At 42.8% G+C, this 15,033-nt stretch overlaps 1 long non-coding RNA gene across 1 annotated transcript; it reads right to left on the bottom strand.

Moving 5' to 3' along the window:
• Positions 1-591: 591 nt before the first annotated feature.
• On the bottom strand, positions 592-6,754 carry LOC141078058 (uncharacterized). The gene is made up of 2 exons (XR_012227645.1): positions 6,622-6,754; positions 592-1,672 (listed from the first exon to the last, which is right to left on the bottom strand). It is a non-coding gene; the product is annotated as an uncharacterized lncRNA (long non-coding RNA).
• Between the last annotated feature and the right edge of the window lie 8,279 nt (positions 6,755-15,033).

Below are 15,033 nucleotides of genomic sequence, written 5' to 3'. Positions count from 1 at the left end.
TGGGTACCATATCCCTGTAAAAAATAGAATTTAAAATAAAAAATATTGATATTCTTACCCTCCGACGTCCCACACAGCCTTCCCGCCTCTCTCCACGCTCCCGTTCCCAGTAGTCCTTTGCGAAAATGCCCACGATGGCGTCCGATCTCGCGGGATCGCGAAGTCTCGCGGTAATTCGCGCGACGTCATCGCGAATTACCACGAGATGCTAGTTTTTCCGCGGGAAAATCGCGGGAATTTAAAATGCGATTTTCCCGCGGACTGGAATTCCGGAATTCTTGCGGTAATTTCCGCGAGAGTTCCGGTACGTGTGCACTTAGCCTAAAAGCATTTTTTTCATGACAGGTTCCCGTTAAAGGGGTTGTTAAATTTATTTAAAGTGTTAGGGGCATGATTTCTTACACTAATTAATAGTTATGTATTGCAGGTTCTTCTACTCTTGTTAGCGCCACCTTCTTCACAGACTCTACAGTTCTCCTGTTCTCAAAATGTCACTAGATTGTGATGCACGTATCGGACCATGAACAACCTATTTTTCAATTGGAAGAGGCTGACAGGCAGACTGGTCACATGCTCTTCTATTAACTGATGTTTTTACAACAAGAGCATTATGAAGAAGTAGGACCTGTAATACTGATATATTAACAAGTTGCACAAAATCAGGTCCTCAACAGATCTGTTAAAATAAAGGTAAAGTGACCAATCCCTTTATCGTGTATTAATACATTAATACAATATGTCAGTCTATAATCTACCTTTCTTACAATCCCTTCCCTTATTTATGTCATGTAACTGGCATATTTTTTTAGAAGGTTCCACTAACTGTACAATATACACATGAGGCATTCACAAACAGAACAGATGCAAAGTCTTATTGGATTGAGAAGTGATACCTAAAATACAATATATTCTACATAACGAGAAATAAAAACACACAATGAAAGTGTAAGGCCATGTGCACACGATGCAGATTTGCAGCGTTTCCGCAGCGGATTTTACCGCGCAGAAACGTTGCATATCCGCATTGTGATGTACAGTACCTTTAAAATGAATGCAAAAAAAAAAACGCTGTGCAGACGCTGCGGATTTTTCCGCGCGGTTTTCCTGCGGTACAAAATCCGCAGCATGTTGCTTCTTTTGTGCGGTTTTCTATCTCCCCTGTTACCAAATCCGCAGGGGGAAGACCGCAATGGAAAACCGCACAAAATCCGCATGAAAACCTTGTGAAAAATGGAAGAAATCCGCAGGAAAAATGCAGGTCATTTGACCTGCGGTTTTCTTCCATTCTGCACGGAAAAATCCGCAGGGCTCAAAACTCCGTCTGCACTCAGCCTCTCAGTGAAGAGTTTATCAGCAAACTTCCCATGTTCTGCATTTTTCGATTGAAAATTTATGAAATGGTGATCCGCAATGTTCCAGAGATGATATTGATGATTCAGTTTTGTCTCAATATTCTCTTTGCTGAATGTGAAAAAAGCTGGTGGTGTTAACGGAGCGTCAGGCTTGCTCTGCTTTGCACCTCCAGGCAGAATATGAACAACTTGTTGAATCTGCCTGTTCAAGCTTTATATTAAATGGAACATGTTATTTTCAAATTGCAAGCAGTTTTTTCCAGCCGGTGTAAGTTGTCATGTTGTCAGCTTGACGGTATCAGAAGCAATTGCGATGAAAGCTGCACAAGGGTTAAAAATTGTAATTTATGTTATTAAAAACAGCCTATTTGCAGACATATTGCATATAAGGTGCTGTTACATGTCATATTTTGAATTCTATATGGAAAAAGTAAAAAACAAATTGTAGCTTGTAACCAAAATACAACAATTTTTGAGTTGAGGGTCACAGAGCTCCCCCCATTGACATTCATTGGATGCAATGTACATGATGAGCAACAAATATCACTATACAGGCCTAACCTAAAGGGGGTGTCTATGAGCAATTGATTTTTGATAAAAGTAAACTAAAAATCAAGCTGATCATGGGATTTATCAATTCTGGGATCTGTAAGGAATCTCTGCTGTAAGTGTTCATTTCCACTGAAGCTTTATTGCAGTTGAAATATAGCCTAAGGGCTCATGCAGATGTCCATAGTAGAGATGGGTGGACACCTTGATGTTCAAGTCCAGCCGAACAGTTACAAAAAGTTCTGGTTCGGGAACCAGAGCAGAACCCAGACCCGAACCAGGACTCCATTCACTTGAATGGAGGGCCCGAACTCTTAGGATTGGCGGATTGCACTAAATAAAACATAAATAAAGTGCGATCGCAATCCGAGGTCCACCATGCAGAGATATAAACTGCTGCTAGTGTGAACGATGACGGAACCAAACAGCGAGAGATTCTTTAGTCACACTGTGTTAAACGTCACACAGAGTGATAGGAGCACCGAGTACCAAGCTCAGTTACTGCACTGAGAGGTACTCTACTAAGAGTGCTAAGTGCTAGACCCTGTTCACTTGAATAAACGGCTGTGTGGCACTCAAATGGGAGGGGTGCACAAATAGGATACCACTCCAGAAATATAGAAAGAAGAATTTGACACTCCCAGTTGAGATGCAAAAAAACAATATAATTTTATTGACGTAGATGTGTCCACAATTTTGACATTTCGGCCAATATTAGGCCTTCATCAGAATTACACTACATAAAAGATCGAAACAAAAGAAAAAAATTCTTTCAATCTATATATATAAAACTGAATGTGTGTGTGTGTGTGTGTATCACCAACCAATCACGAAGCATCTTTCATTTCACCAGAGCTGTTTAAAAGAAGCTGAGCTGTTATTGGTAGCTATGAGCAAGTTTTCCCACTCCAGAAAACACCTCAGCAGACACTGACTGGGTGGAAGAAATCTAGCATCCACTGGAATATAAGCTCCCAGCCATTGTCTGCCCCCCATAAAGAAGCAGAGAGCACATGACAGAAATGAATCCCCCCCTCCCGTGCCCATATACCCATCACACATCCACCATCCATAGGCACATCTTCCCTCTTAAAGAGATCTCGGTATGGAAGTTAGGGCAAATCCCTCAGCGCTCTGACTCTGACCCCAGGCTTCTCATAAAGGGATGATTGGTATGGAAGTTAGAGCAATTCCACTAAGCACTCTGGTTCTGACCCCAGGCCCCTCTTAAAGGGATCCCCGGTATGGAAGTTAGGACCGTTCCACTCAGTGCTCTGGTTCTGACCCCAGGTCCCCCTTAAAGGGATCCCCAGTACGGAAGTGAGGCCAAATCCACTCTGCACTTTGGTACTGACCCCAGGTCTCTCTTAAAGGGATCTCCAGTAAGGAAGTTAGGGCAAATTCCTCAGCGCTCTGATTCTGATCCCAGGCTTCTATTAAAGGGATCATTGGTATGGAAGTTAGGGCAAATCCATCCAGCACTTTGGTTCTAACTTCAGGCCTCTCTTAATGGGATCCCGGTATGGAAGTTAGGGCAATTCCACTCAGCGTTCTGGTTCTGACCCCAGGCTCTCTTAAAGGGATCCCCGGTATGGAAGTCAGGGCAATTGCCTTCAAATGCTCTGGTACTGACCCCAGGCTCTCTTAAAGGGATCTCCTGTATGGAAGTTAGGGCAAATCCCTCAACGCTCTGAATCTGACCCCAGGATTCTATTAAAAGGATCATTGGTATGCAAGACAGGGCAAATCCACTCAGCTCTCTGGTTCTGATCCCAGGGTCTCTAAAAGGAATCCCCAGTATGAAAGTTAGGGAAATTCCACTCAGCGCTCTGTTTCTGACCCCAGTCTCTCTTAAATGGATCATTGTTATGAAAGTTAGGGCAATACCACACTGCACTCTGATTCTGATCCCAGGCCCTTCTTATAGGGATGACTGGTATGGAAGTGAGGGCAAACCCACTCTGCACTTTGGTACTGATCACAGGCCTCTCTTAAAGGGATCTCCGGTATGGAAGTTAGGGTAAATCCCTCAGTGCTCTGATTCTCAACACAGGCTTCTATTAAAGGGATCATTAGTATGGAAATCAGGGCCATTCCTCTCAGCACTCTGGTTCTGACCCCAGGCTGACGGGATGATGTGGGATATTAGGGGGAGTAGTTTGGTGGTTTTGGCTGACGGGATGATGTGGGATATTAGGGCTAGTAATCCGGTGGCACTGGCTGACTTGGATGATGTGGGATGTTAGGGATAGTAGTCCGGCGGCTGTGATGGGACGATGTGGAATATTAGTGGTAGTTGTCTGGTGGCTATGGCTGATGGGATGATGTGGGATATTAGGGGTAGTAGTCCGGTGGCTTTGTCGGGATGATGTGGGATCTTAGTAGTCCGGTGGCTCTGGCTGATGGGACGATGTGAGATATTATGGGTAGTAGTCTGGTAGCTCTGGCTGACGGGATGATGTGGGATATTATAGTGAATGTGGCTATGTGGAGTGGGCGGGGCTATACACTCAGCTATAGATAGATAGATAGATAGATAGATAGATAGATAGATAGATATAATCATTATAATTTGCTATAACTAACTGTAGTTAGTTACTATGCCCGGGCTGTGCCGGGCTCTTCAGCTAGTGTACAATAGAAATGTAGCAAGGGAATTATACCATATTATATACTAGTTACAAAAATATACATTAATATGAGAGATCCAGTGATTATGCTCTACCAGGTATGTGATCAATATAAAGAAAAGTAAATAGGACATTATGTGAATAACTAGAGCAGAATTATCTCAAAAAGAGAACCAACATATATACAAGAAATATTATCTTCACATTATTAATAAGGAAAAAGATCACCAGTAGCAAATACATTAAAGCCAATGCTTGAATATATGAGGGTCAGGAACGCCTTAACTGCAATAAAGAGAGGAACAGAAAGAAAAATGACAAACATGTAGTCTCTTCATAAATGCAGTGGCATCATGGGGAATAAGTATAACAAGCAGTCATTTAGGTACAGCAGATTCACCACAAAATACTCACCCAAATGGTACTAGAGAAAGGAAAAGATGTGCTGGAGATATGCACTACTGTGCTAAAAGAGATGCACTTCTCAGGGATCAGTAGTCCCATCAGCTGACACCAGTGACCAGAGGTAAACTTTATACCTCCAATCACAGCTGAGTGCTCAGATTGTCTTTCGACAGCATGGGAACCACGGCTGTGCTGCCGTGCAGATGACGGCGCTACAAGCGCCAGATGTTCGGGAAGCTGAACCCAAACAGTAACACGGACGATTCCCTGGTGAAGTCCGTGTTCGGTGTCCGTGTCCGAACAGTAGGTGTTCAGTATGGACGCCGAACTTTACTGTTCGGGTTCGCCCATCTAAAGTACATAGCTCTTAGTCTGATCATGGACCACAAAGAAAGGACTGGCCACGAGTCTCCCATCTTGAGCTTGATAGCCTCATAAAAATATTTGAAGCCATCATGCTCTGATGTGGAGACCTGAGGCTAGTACATGCATTGTGGTCCTTTTCAGACCATGATCTATGGACATTTGCATTAGATCATAGACTGTTCTCATTAAAATCGATTTTTTTTTTTACCATATTTAGGATGAACATACCACTAGTCCAGCCAGTTCAGCTACACATGGGGAAAAGGGACAGCCAAGACACTGGTAGAAACAGCATTTCCCTAAACTGATGATCTATCCTCCATAGTATCCAGTGCACTTTCTTACACAGAATGCTTCTGTACTCTCCTTTGAGGCAGGACTTTGGGGGAGGGCTTCACTCCACAGCATCCAAAAACACTTACTGGATATAGCCATATATTTACTTAACCAACAAATAAAGTAGCACTCTGTAGTGCTATAGCATGCAAACATGAAATATATGATATATGAATTGCAATACTGCTGTGGAAAATAGGAAAATTGAGAATACTTAGCACATAAATTGGCAAATTCATGTGTACCCAGCAGCCACAAAACAAATATCACCTTATTGTGGCTGCTGGGTACAGAAGAATTGGCCAATTTATGCAATAAATATTCTCAATTTTTCCTATTTTCTATAGCAGTAATGCAATTCATATATCATATATTTCATGCTTTAGCGCTACAGAGGAATACTACTTTATTTGTTGGTTGCATATGCAGGTGGCTGCTCTTAGTAAGCTCCTGTACACACCTGGTTTCTGTGTGGAAATGACAGACAGTCCATTTAAGTCTCATCTTCTTTTATACCCTCTCACCTCTGGCATTCAAAGTGTGGACCTGTTTTATGGATGGCAGAAATTCTAGCAATTAGGCTAGGGTCATACGGGCGTCAATTCTCTCATGTGAGATAATTGGACTGATTATACAAATGATTCTTGGCTCAAGTTCTGCAGCGTACGTGAGCCGAGTGTCAGTGCTCTGTGTTCTGATCATCTCGCATGCAGGGGAGATGGCGAAAGTAATTTCTCCATCTCCTCCATTGCCCGCATCAACAGTAATTAGACTGAACTCGGGTGACAAAAGAGTGCAGGCCAATGTTTCTTACGCACCCATAGACATGTATAGGTGCGTGCAATCCAATTCTAAGATACACTCGCAGCATGCTGTGATTTTTTTCTCATGCCAGATCGGCATAAGAAAATAATGGCAGATCTGCACTCCCCCATAATATATCATTGGTCAGAGTGCTATCTGATAAACCACATAGCTCTCACCGTGTTATAGGCCAGTGTGAGAGAGACACATCATAGAAAATAGCCTCACCAAACCTTGTCCAATGACTAATGCACTTGCAGGATACTGCAGGCTCCCAAAGATAAAGGCTGGAGCAGCACAGGTGCCCACCACTAATGAGAACAGCCACCCTATCACTATAGCAGTGATGATGAAGATGTTAGCTGCCTAGTGGAAAAAAGCACACCGGTGGAGCTTGCTTAGGACATATGTCACACAGGAAAGTGCGATGCACAGTGTCTGGATGACAGCCTATTTAAAAATGCCTATAATGGAAAGCGGGCTGTTTAGCACTATATAGGCACCACACAGCCATCAAAAAGGAGCCCAGCTGCATCCTGCAAAAAATGATAAAAAGTGCAATAAAAAGATACAAAAAAAATGCATATAATAAATGCATTCAATGAGGTATTGGTTACTATTTTGGCCCAAACAGATAAGCTCGCAATCCAACGTCAAGGATCCCCATTTTTTTGCATGTACCTAGCTAAACATCAATTCAAGGTTCACAGGTACTCAAAAAAAAATGGGGATCCTTGACATTGGATTGCAGCTAACACCTTCATCATCACTGCTATAGTGCATTTTTTTGTATCTTTTTATTCCACTTTTTAACATTTTTTTGCAGGATGCAGCTGGGCTCCTTTTTGATGGCTGTGTTTTCAACAGCTGATATGCGCAGCCGCAGGTGGAATCGGGATCCACCCACGGTTATTATCCCGTTAAATGCAACTGTCAAACTCTGACAGCGGTATTTAACTCGCTTTTCCGGCCATCGAGACGGAAATCCTACCATCGGTGACCACATCACGTGATCGTGGGTTACCAATAAGTTGGCATGACAACCAGAGGTCTCCTGGGGAACTCTATGGTTGTCACTTCCGGATTGCTATGAGTGCCTCCCGGTGGTCGGCGCTCATAGCAAGTCAGCAATTCTGCTTCTTGCAGGCGATCTGATCATCGCCTGTAGGTAGCAGAGCTGATTGGGTTATGGCAGTTTCTAGTCTCCCATGGAAACTATTGAAGCATGCCAAAAGTAAAAAAAAAAAGTTTTTAAAAGTATAAAAGAAATAAAAATATATAAAAGTTCAAATCACCCCCCTTTCACCCTATTCAAAATAAAACAATAAAAAAACCTCAAACTTACACATATTTGGTATCGGCACATTCAAAATTGCCCGATCTATCAATAAAAAAAGGATTAACCTGAATGCTAAACCGCGTAGTAAAAAGGGAAAATGCCTTTTTATGGTCGCCGCGACATTGGATTAAAATGCAATAACGGGCGATTAAAAGATAATATCTGCACCAAAGTACTAATAATTAAAAGCGTCAGTTCGGCACATAAAAAATAAACCATCACCCAACCCGAGATCACGAGAAATGGAGATTCAACAGATATCGGAAAATGGCGCAATTTTTTTCCTAACAGAGTTTGGAATTTTTTTCCACTGCTTAGATAAAAAAAGATCCTAGACATGTTTGGTGTCTATGAACTCGTAATGACCTCGAGAATGATAATGGCAGGTCAGTTTTAGCACTTAGTGAACATGGTGAAAAAAAAAAAAAAACCTTGGGATTGCACTTTTTTTGTAATTTCACCGCACTTGGAATTATTTTACTGTTTTTCAGTACACAATATGTTAAAACCAATGGTGTCGTTCGAAAGTACAACTCGTCTCACAAAAAACAATCCCTCACATGGCCATATTGACCGAAAAATTTAAAAATTTTGTCTCTGGGAAGAAGGGGAGCAAAAAACGAAAGTGCAAAAAACAAAAAAAATCTCCTGTTATGAAGGGGTTACTATATGTACTGTACCTGTTCTATGTGTTTTGATATGTTCTGTGACTCTTCTACTTGCTCCATATTGTTCCCCAACTTTGTGAGCTACACTGTTCTCTACTTGTAATATAGTCATATGTTAAAGTTTGGGCACCCCTATTAATGTTAACCTTTTTTCTTTATAACAATTTTTGTTTTTTCAACAGCTATTTCAGTTTCATATATCTAATAACTGATGGACTCAGTTATATTTCTGGATTCAAATGAGGTTTATTGTACTAACAGAAAATGTGCAATCTGCATTTTAACAAAATTTGACCGGTGCAAAAGTATGGGCACCTCAACATAAAAGTGACATTAATATTTCGTAGATCCTCCTTTTGCAAAAATAACAGCCTCTAGTCGCTTCCTGTAGCTATTAATGAGTTCCTGGATGAAGGTATTTGTGACCATTCCTGTTTACAAAACAATTCCAGTTCAGTTAAGTTTGATGGTCGCCGAGCATGGACAGCCCGCTTCAAATCATCCCACAGATGTTCAATGATATTCACGTCTGGGGACTGGGATGGCCATTCCAGAACATTGTAATTGTTCCTCTGCATGAATGCCTGAGTAGATTTGGAGCGTTTTTTTGGATCATTGTCTTGCTGAAATATCCATCCCCTGCGTAACTTCAACTTCGTCACTGATTCTTGCACATTATCATCAAGAATCTGCTGATACTGAGTTGAATCCATGCGACCCTCAACTTTAACAAGATTCCCGGTGCCAGCATTGGCCACACAGCCCCAAAGCATGATGGAACCTCCACCAAATTTTACTGTGGGTAGCAAGTGTTTTTCTTGGAATGCTGTGTATTTTAGCCTCCATGCATAATGCCTTTTTGTATGACCAAACAACTCAATCTTTGTTTCATCAGTCCACAGGACCTTCTTCCAAAACGTAACTGGCTTGTCCAAATGTGCTTTTGCATACCTCGGGTGACTCTGTTTGTGGCGTGCTTGCAGAAACGGCTTCTTTCGCATCACTCTCCCATACAGCTTCTCCTTGTGCAAAGTGCGCTGTATTGTTGACCGATGCACAGTGACACCATCTGCAGCAAGATGATGCTGCAGGTCTTTGGAGGTGGTCTGTGGATTGTCCTTGACTGTTCTCACCATTCTTCTTCTCTGCCTTTCTGATATTTTTCTTGGCCTGCCACTTCTGGGCTTAACAAGAACTGTACCTGCGATCTTCCATTTCCTTACTATGTTCCTCACAGTGGAAACTGACAGGTTAAATCTCTGAGACAACTTTTTTGTATCCTTCCCCTGAAAAGCTATGTTGAATAATCTTTGTTTTCAGATCATTTGAGAGTTGTTTTGAGGAGCCCATGATGCCACTCTTCATAGGAGAATCAAATAGGAGAACTACTTGCAAGTGGCCACCCTAGAACGCATACCTGGGGCCTCGCAGGCCCGCCCTGTTAATTGTTTTCTATTTTCTGCAAGATTACTTTAGTTAGAATTTTGAAACTCTAGGTATTCCTCAGGTATATACAGTAGTTGTTTGTCATTTCCAGTTGTTCATTTATTTTTATGTTACAGGCATTTCGGTATAACAACTCTTTTTTGTAAATACCCCATATTCACATACCTGGAGCCTTTTAGGCCAGTACTAGGTTTACATGTGATCCTAAGTCTTTTTGTCTTCACTGTTGCTGCGGAAGACTTTGACTCAGTCTTTATGACTCTGCTGTTGCTATGAAGAGTGTGAATTCTGCCTGACTACATGGTCATGTGATCTTGGGAAGGAGGCTCCCTCACAACGTCATGCGTCTCTGACATCATCATAGGTCCTGAACACTGTTCATTGTGTGCTACTTGCTGAAGAGACTTTGGAGGAAGGAGCCAGCTTTCTTGTTTCTTGAAAAAGAAACTTTCTGAGTTCCAAAAATCCAAAAGCTTCTACTGCACCTAAAAGAAAGTGGTGACCTGCTGAAGGTGAGAGGAGGGGTCTGCACTTTACCCTTAGCACACACACTAACAAAGAGTGTACAACCCTGATTGTAATCTTTTTTCATTTTAGTTTACTGACTTCTAAGGTTACAATGGCACAGTCTACATCCAGGGGTTTGACTGACCAAGAAATTGAAGCAATCATTTTTGATAGTGATGAATACAGTGAACTTTCTTTGTCTGATGAAGGGTACTGTTGTGAGTTCATTTTCCCCTTCATCACTGAGGTCCGAGGAATTCCCTCTTCTGGTAAGGAGAGGTAGTGAGTCTGATTATCAGACACCTGAGATTAATGATGATGACTGGCTGAGTGGAGTCACAGACTGGATATAAGGCTGCATACGCCCATTCCTCCCTGCGGGTGATTTCTCTGTGGTATCCTTGGAGTCCAGTCTGAATTCCTGCTCTGCTAAAGCTAAGTTTTCCTCCTGGCTTTTTGCATTTGTGCCTTGCTTTGTTTTTTCTGGATTTCAGCCATTCCCTGCTGGGGTGAGCTGAACTCCTTAGCTCTGTCTTCTGAAAATACCAGAGTGCTGATTTAGTTTTGAAGCTTAGTTGCTTCAGGGTCTTTTTCCATTTCAGCTTGCTGGCCTATGTTTTTGATAGGGTTTTTTGCCGATTGCAGACAGCAGCTTTCCTTTCCTTTCCTGTTTAGATTAGATTGGGCCCCAACGGTTGCTCAGCCTATCTTTCTATCTGTGTCAGTGTTTTTTCATCTTGCTTCACCGTCATTATATGTTGGGGGCTGCCTTTTACTTTGGGGTCTGCTCTGGGGCAGTTTAGATTTCCCTTTCTATCTTTAGGCTATATAGTCCTCCAGCTGTGTTCGAGGGGTCTAGGGCACCGTAGGTACCCCCCATGGCTACTGCTAGTTGTGTTGATAGGTTCAGGGGTCTGCAATCGGATAGTTGCCAGCTCCTCTGGTTTTCTGGACGTAGCTTCTATTTTTGTGTCTGCCTCCTACGGTCACTCAATCATAACAGAATCACACGCCTGACCGCAGATCCTAGGGTACTCAATAGCAGGAAAGAATTGCAAAAAAAAAAAAAAAAAAAGGTGTGTATATTTTTTCCTCTATATCTCTGAGGCCGTAGGGGGAATTTTTTTTTTCTCTCAATGGAGATAAAGCAATTGTCTGATCGTGTGGAGCAGCTCACTGCGGAAGTGCGGGGAATTTCCGCCTACCTTGCTCATTCACATGCTGCTGAACCAAAGATTCCTACACCTGATGTATTTTGTGGTGATCGATCTAAATTTTTGAATTTCAAAAATAATTGTAAATTATTTTTTGCCTTGAAGCCTAACTCGTCAGGGAGCTCCGCACAGCAGGTTAAAATTATCATCTCTTTGCTGCGTGGCGATCCCCAGGATTGGGCGTTTTCTTTGCAACCAGATGATCCTATTCTGACTAATGTGAACGCATTTTTTCAAGCCTTGGGGTTGTTGTATGACGAACCTAATGCCATTGATCAGGCTGAAAAGACCCTGCTGGCATTGAATCAGGGTCGAGATTCAGCAGAATTGTACTGTCAAAAATTCCGAAAGTGGGCGGTACTTACTACTTGGAATGATAATGCCTTGGCTGCTCTCTTTCGGAAGAGTTTGTCAGAAGCCGTAAAAGATACTATGGTGGGATTTCCTGTTCCCTCTGGTCTTGACGATTCTATGTCATTAGCCATTCAGGTTGATCGGCGTTTGCGCGAGCGCAAAACTGCACGAGAGGTGTTGCCACCTGTTGAACAAATGACTGAACCTATGCAATGTGATAGAGTTTTCTCCAGAGAGCAGCGTCAGGAGTTCAGAAGGCGTAATAAGTTGTGCTTTTTCTGTGGAGATGCCTCGCATATTATTTCTGTCTGTCCTAAACGAGAGAAACGCTTTGCACACATGTTTTCTGTTGGTGGTGTTCAACCTAAGTTTCTTCTGGCTATTACTCTGATCTGCTCCCTGTCCACATTTTCCGCCAAGGCATTTGTGGATTCGGGAGCAGCTCTAAACCTAATGGACTTGGATTTTGCTTAACGTTGTGGATTTCCTATGACACCTCTGCGGACGCCTATCCCTTTGAGGGGGATTGATGCTACTCCTTTGGCTAAAGATAAACCTCAGTTTTGGACCCAGGTGGTGATGCGGGTCGCCCCAGACCATCAAGAAAATTGCAGATTTTTGGTGTTGCATAATCTGCATTATACCATTGTTCTGGGGTTTCCCTGGTTACAAATCCATAATCCAGTTCTGGATTGGAAATCTTTGTCTGTGGTGAGTTGGGGTTGTCGGTGTGCCCTTAGTGATGCTCCTTTTTTCTCCACCTCTCCCCAGTCACATGATGTTCCTGACTATTTGGCTGACTTTTATGATGTATTTAGTGAGAATGAGTCTGCGTCTTTGCCTCCTCATAGGAGTTATGACTGTGCTATTGAGCTGAACCCGGGGTGTAAATTCCCCAAGGGTCGGCTTTTCAACTTATCTGTACCCGAGCACGAGGCTATGCGATCCTATATTAAGGAGGCATTGGAGAAGGGTCATATTAGACCATCCTCTTCACCCTTAGGTGCTGGGTTTTTTTTTGTAGCCAAAAAGGATGGATCATTAAGACCTTGTATTGATTATCGTGCCCTCAACAAGATTACTGTTAAATATCAGTATCCGTTACCCCTGATTTCGGATCTATTCTCTAGAGTTAAAGGTGCTTGCTGGTTTACCAAGCTTGACCTCAGGGGGGCGTATAATCTTATTCGCATTAAGCATGGGGATGAATGGAAGACAGCGTTTAATACTCCGGAGGGACATTTTGAGTACCTGGTGATGCCTTTTGGGCTCACTAATGCCCCTTCTGTCTTCCAGTGCTTCATGAACGATATTTTCCGAGATTTTGTGGATACATTTTTGATTATCTATCTGGATGATATTTTGATCTTCTCCAAGGATTGGGATTCTCATGTGGAACATGTTCGGACTGTGTTCCGGATCTTGAGGGAGAATTCCCTGTATGTCAAGGGATCTAAATGCCTTTTTGGGGTACAGAGGATTTCATTTTTGGGATTTATTTTGTCTCCGTCAACTATTGAAATGGATCCAGTCAAGGTACAGGCCATTTATGATTGGGTTCAGCCCACTTCTTTGAAGGCCCTCCAGAAGTTTTTGGGTTTTGCTAATTTTTATCGGAAATTTATAGCAAAATTTTCTAGTATTGCCAAGCCATTGACTGATTTGACTAAGATGGGTGCTGATGTGTTAAATTGGTCTCCGGAGGCTGTTTCTTCCTTTCAGGAGTTGAAGCGAAGATTCACCTCCGCCCCAGTTTTGCGGCAACCTGATGTCTCACTTCCGTTCCAGGTAGAGGTGGATGCTTCTGAGATTGGTGCAGGAGCTGTTTTGTCCCAAAAGGATCCTGTAACATCTAAAATGAATCCCTGCGCTTTCTTTTCCCGAAAGTTCTCTACTTCTGAACGTAACTACGACGTGGGGAATCGGGAACTGTTGGCCATGAAATGGGCATTTGAGGAGTGGAGACATTGGTTGGAGGGAGCTAAGCATCAAGTCGTGGTCCTCACCGACCACAAGAATTTGATTTATCTAGAGTCGGCTAAGCGCTTGAACCCTAGACAGGCTAGGTGGGCCTTGTTTTTTACACGTTTTGATTTTGTGGTTTCTTTTCTTCCTGGAACTAAGAATGTCAAGGCAGACGCACTCTCTAGGAGTTTCTTTGCTGATTCTCCTGTGGTGACCAAACCTGCTACCATCTTAGGCGAAGGGGTAGTTCTTTCTGCCATCTCGCCCGATTTGAGACGTGCTCTGGAAGAATTCCAGAGAGACAAGCCTGAGCGTTGTCCCAGTGGAAAGTTGTATGTTCCTGACCAGTGGAAGAAGAGAGTGATGTCTGAAGTTCATTGCTCTGCTTTGGCTGGTCATCCAGGTATTTTTGGTACTAGACATCTTGTGAGTCGGTCTTTTTGGTGGCCCTCCTTGTCTCGTGATGTCAGGAATTTTGTGCAGTCCTGTGGGACGTGCTCCCGGTCTAAATCATGCTCCCACTCTAGTGGGTTGTTGATGCCTTTGCCTGTCCCCAAGAGGCCATGGACCCATATTTCAATGGATTTCATCTCCGATATGCCTGTCTCTCAAAGGATGACTGTTATTTGGGTGATTTGTGATAGGTTCTCTAAGATGGTTCATCTTGTACCACTCCCTAAGTTACCGTCTTCCTCTGAGTTGGTGCCCCTGTTTTTGCAACAGGTGGTTCGCTTGCACGGGATTCCTGAGAACATTGTATCTGACAGAGGAGTTCAGTTTGTGTCTAGATTTTGGAGAACTTTCTGTTCCAAGCTGGGAATTCAGTTGTCCTTCTCCTCTGCCTTTCACCCTCAGACCAATGGGCAGACAGAGAGAACAAACCAGACCTTGGAGTTATATTTGAGATGTTTTATTTCCGCTGATCAGGATGATTGGGTTTCATTTTTACCCTTGGCCGAATTTGCTTTAAATAACAGAGCTAGTTCTGCCACTTTGATGTCACCTTTTTTTTGTAACTTTGGGTTTCATCCTCGATTTTCTTCAGGGCAGGTGGAGCCGTCTGCCTGCCCAGGGGTTGACACTGTGGTGGAGAGTATG

Source organism: Dendrobates tinctorius, unplaced genomic scaffold (assembly GCF_039654945.1).
Source record: "Dendrobates tinctorius isolate UK_male_01 unplaced genomic scaffold, ASM3965494v1 ptg000016l, whole genome shotgun sequence".
NCBI lineage: Eukaryota > Metazoa > Chordata > Amphibia > Anura > Dendrobatidae > Dendrobates > Dendrobates tinctorius.
Note: the sequence above shows the minus strand (reverse complement) of the source record. Positions and strands in the feature narration are given on the sequence as shown.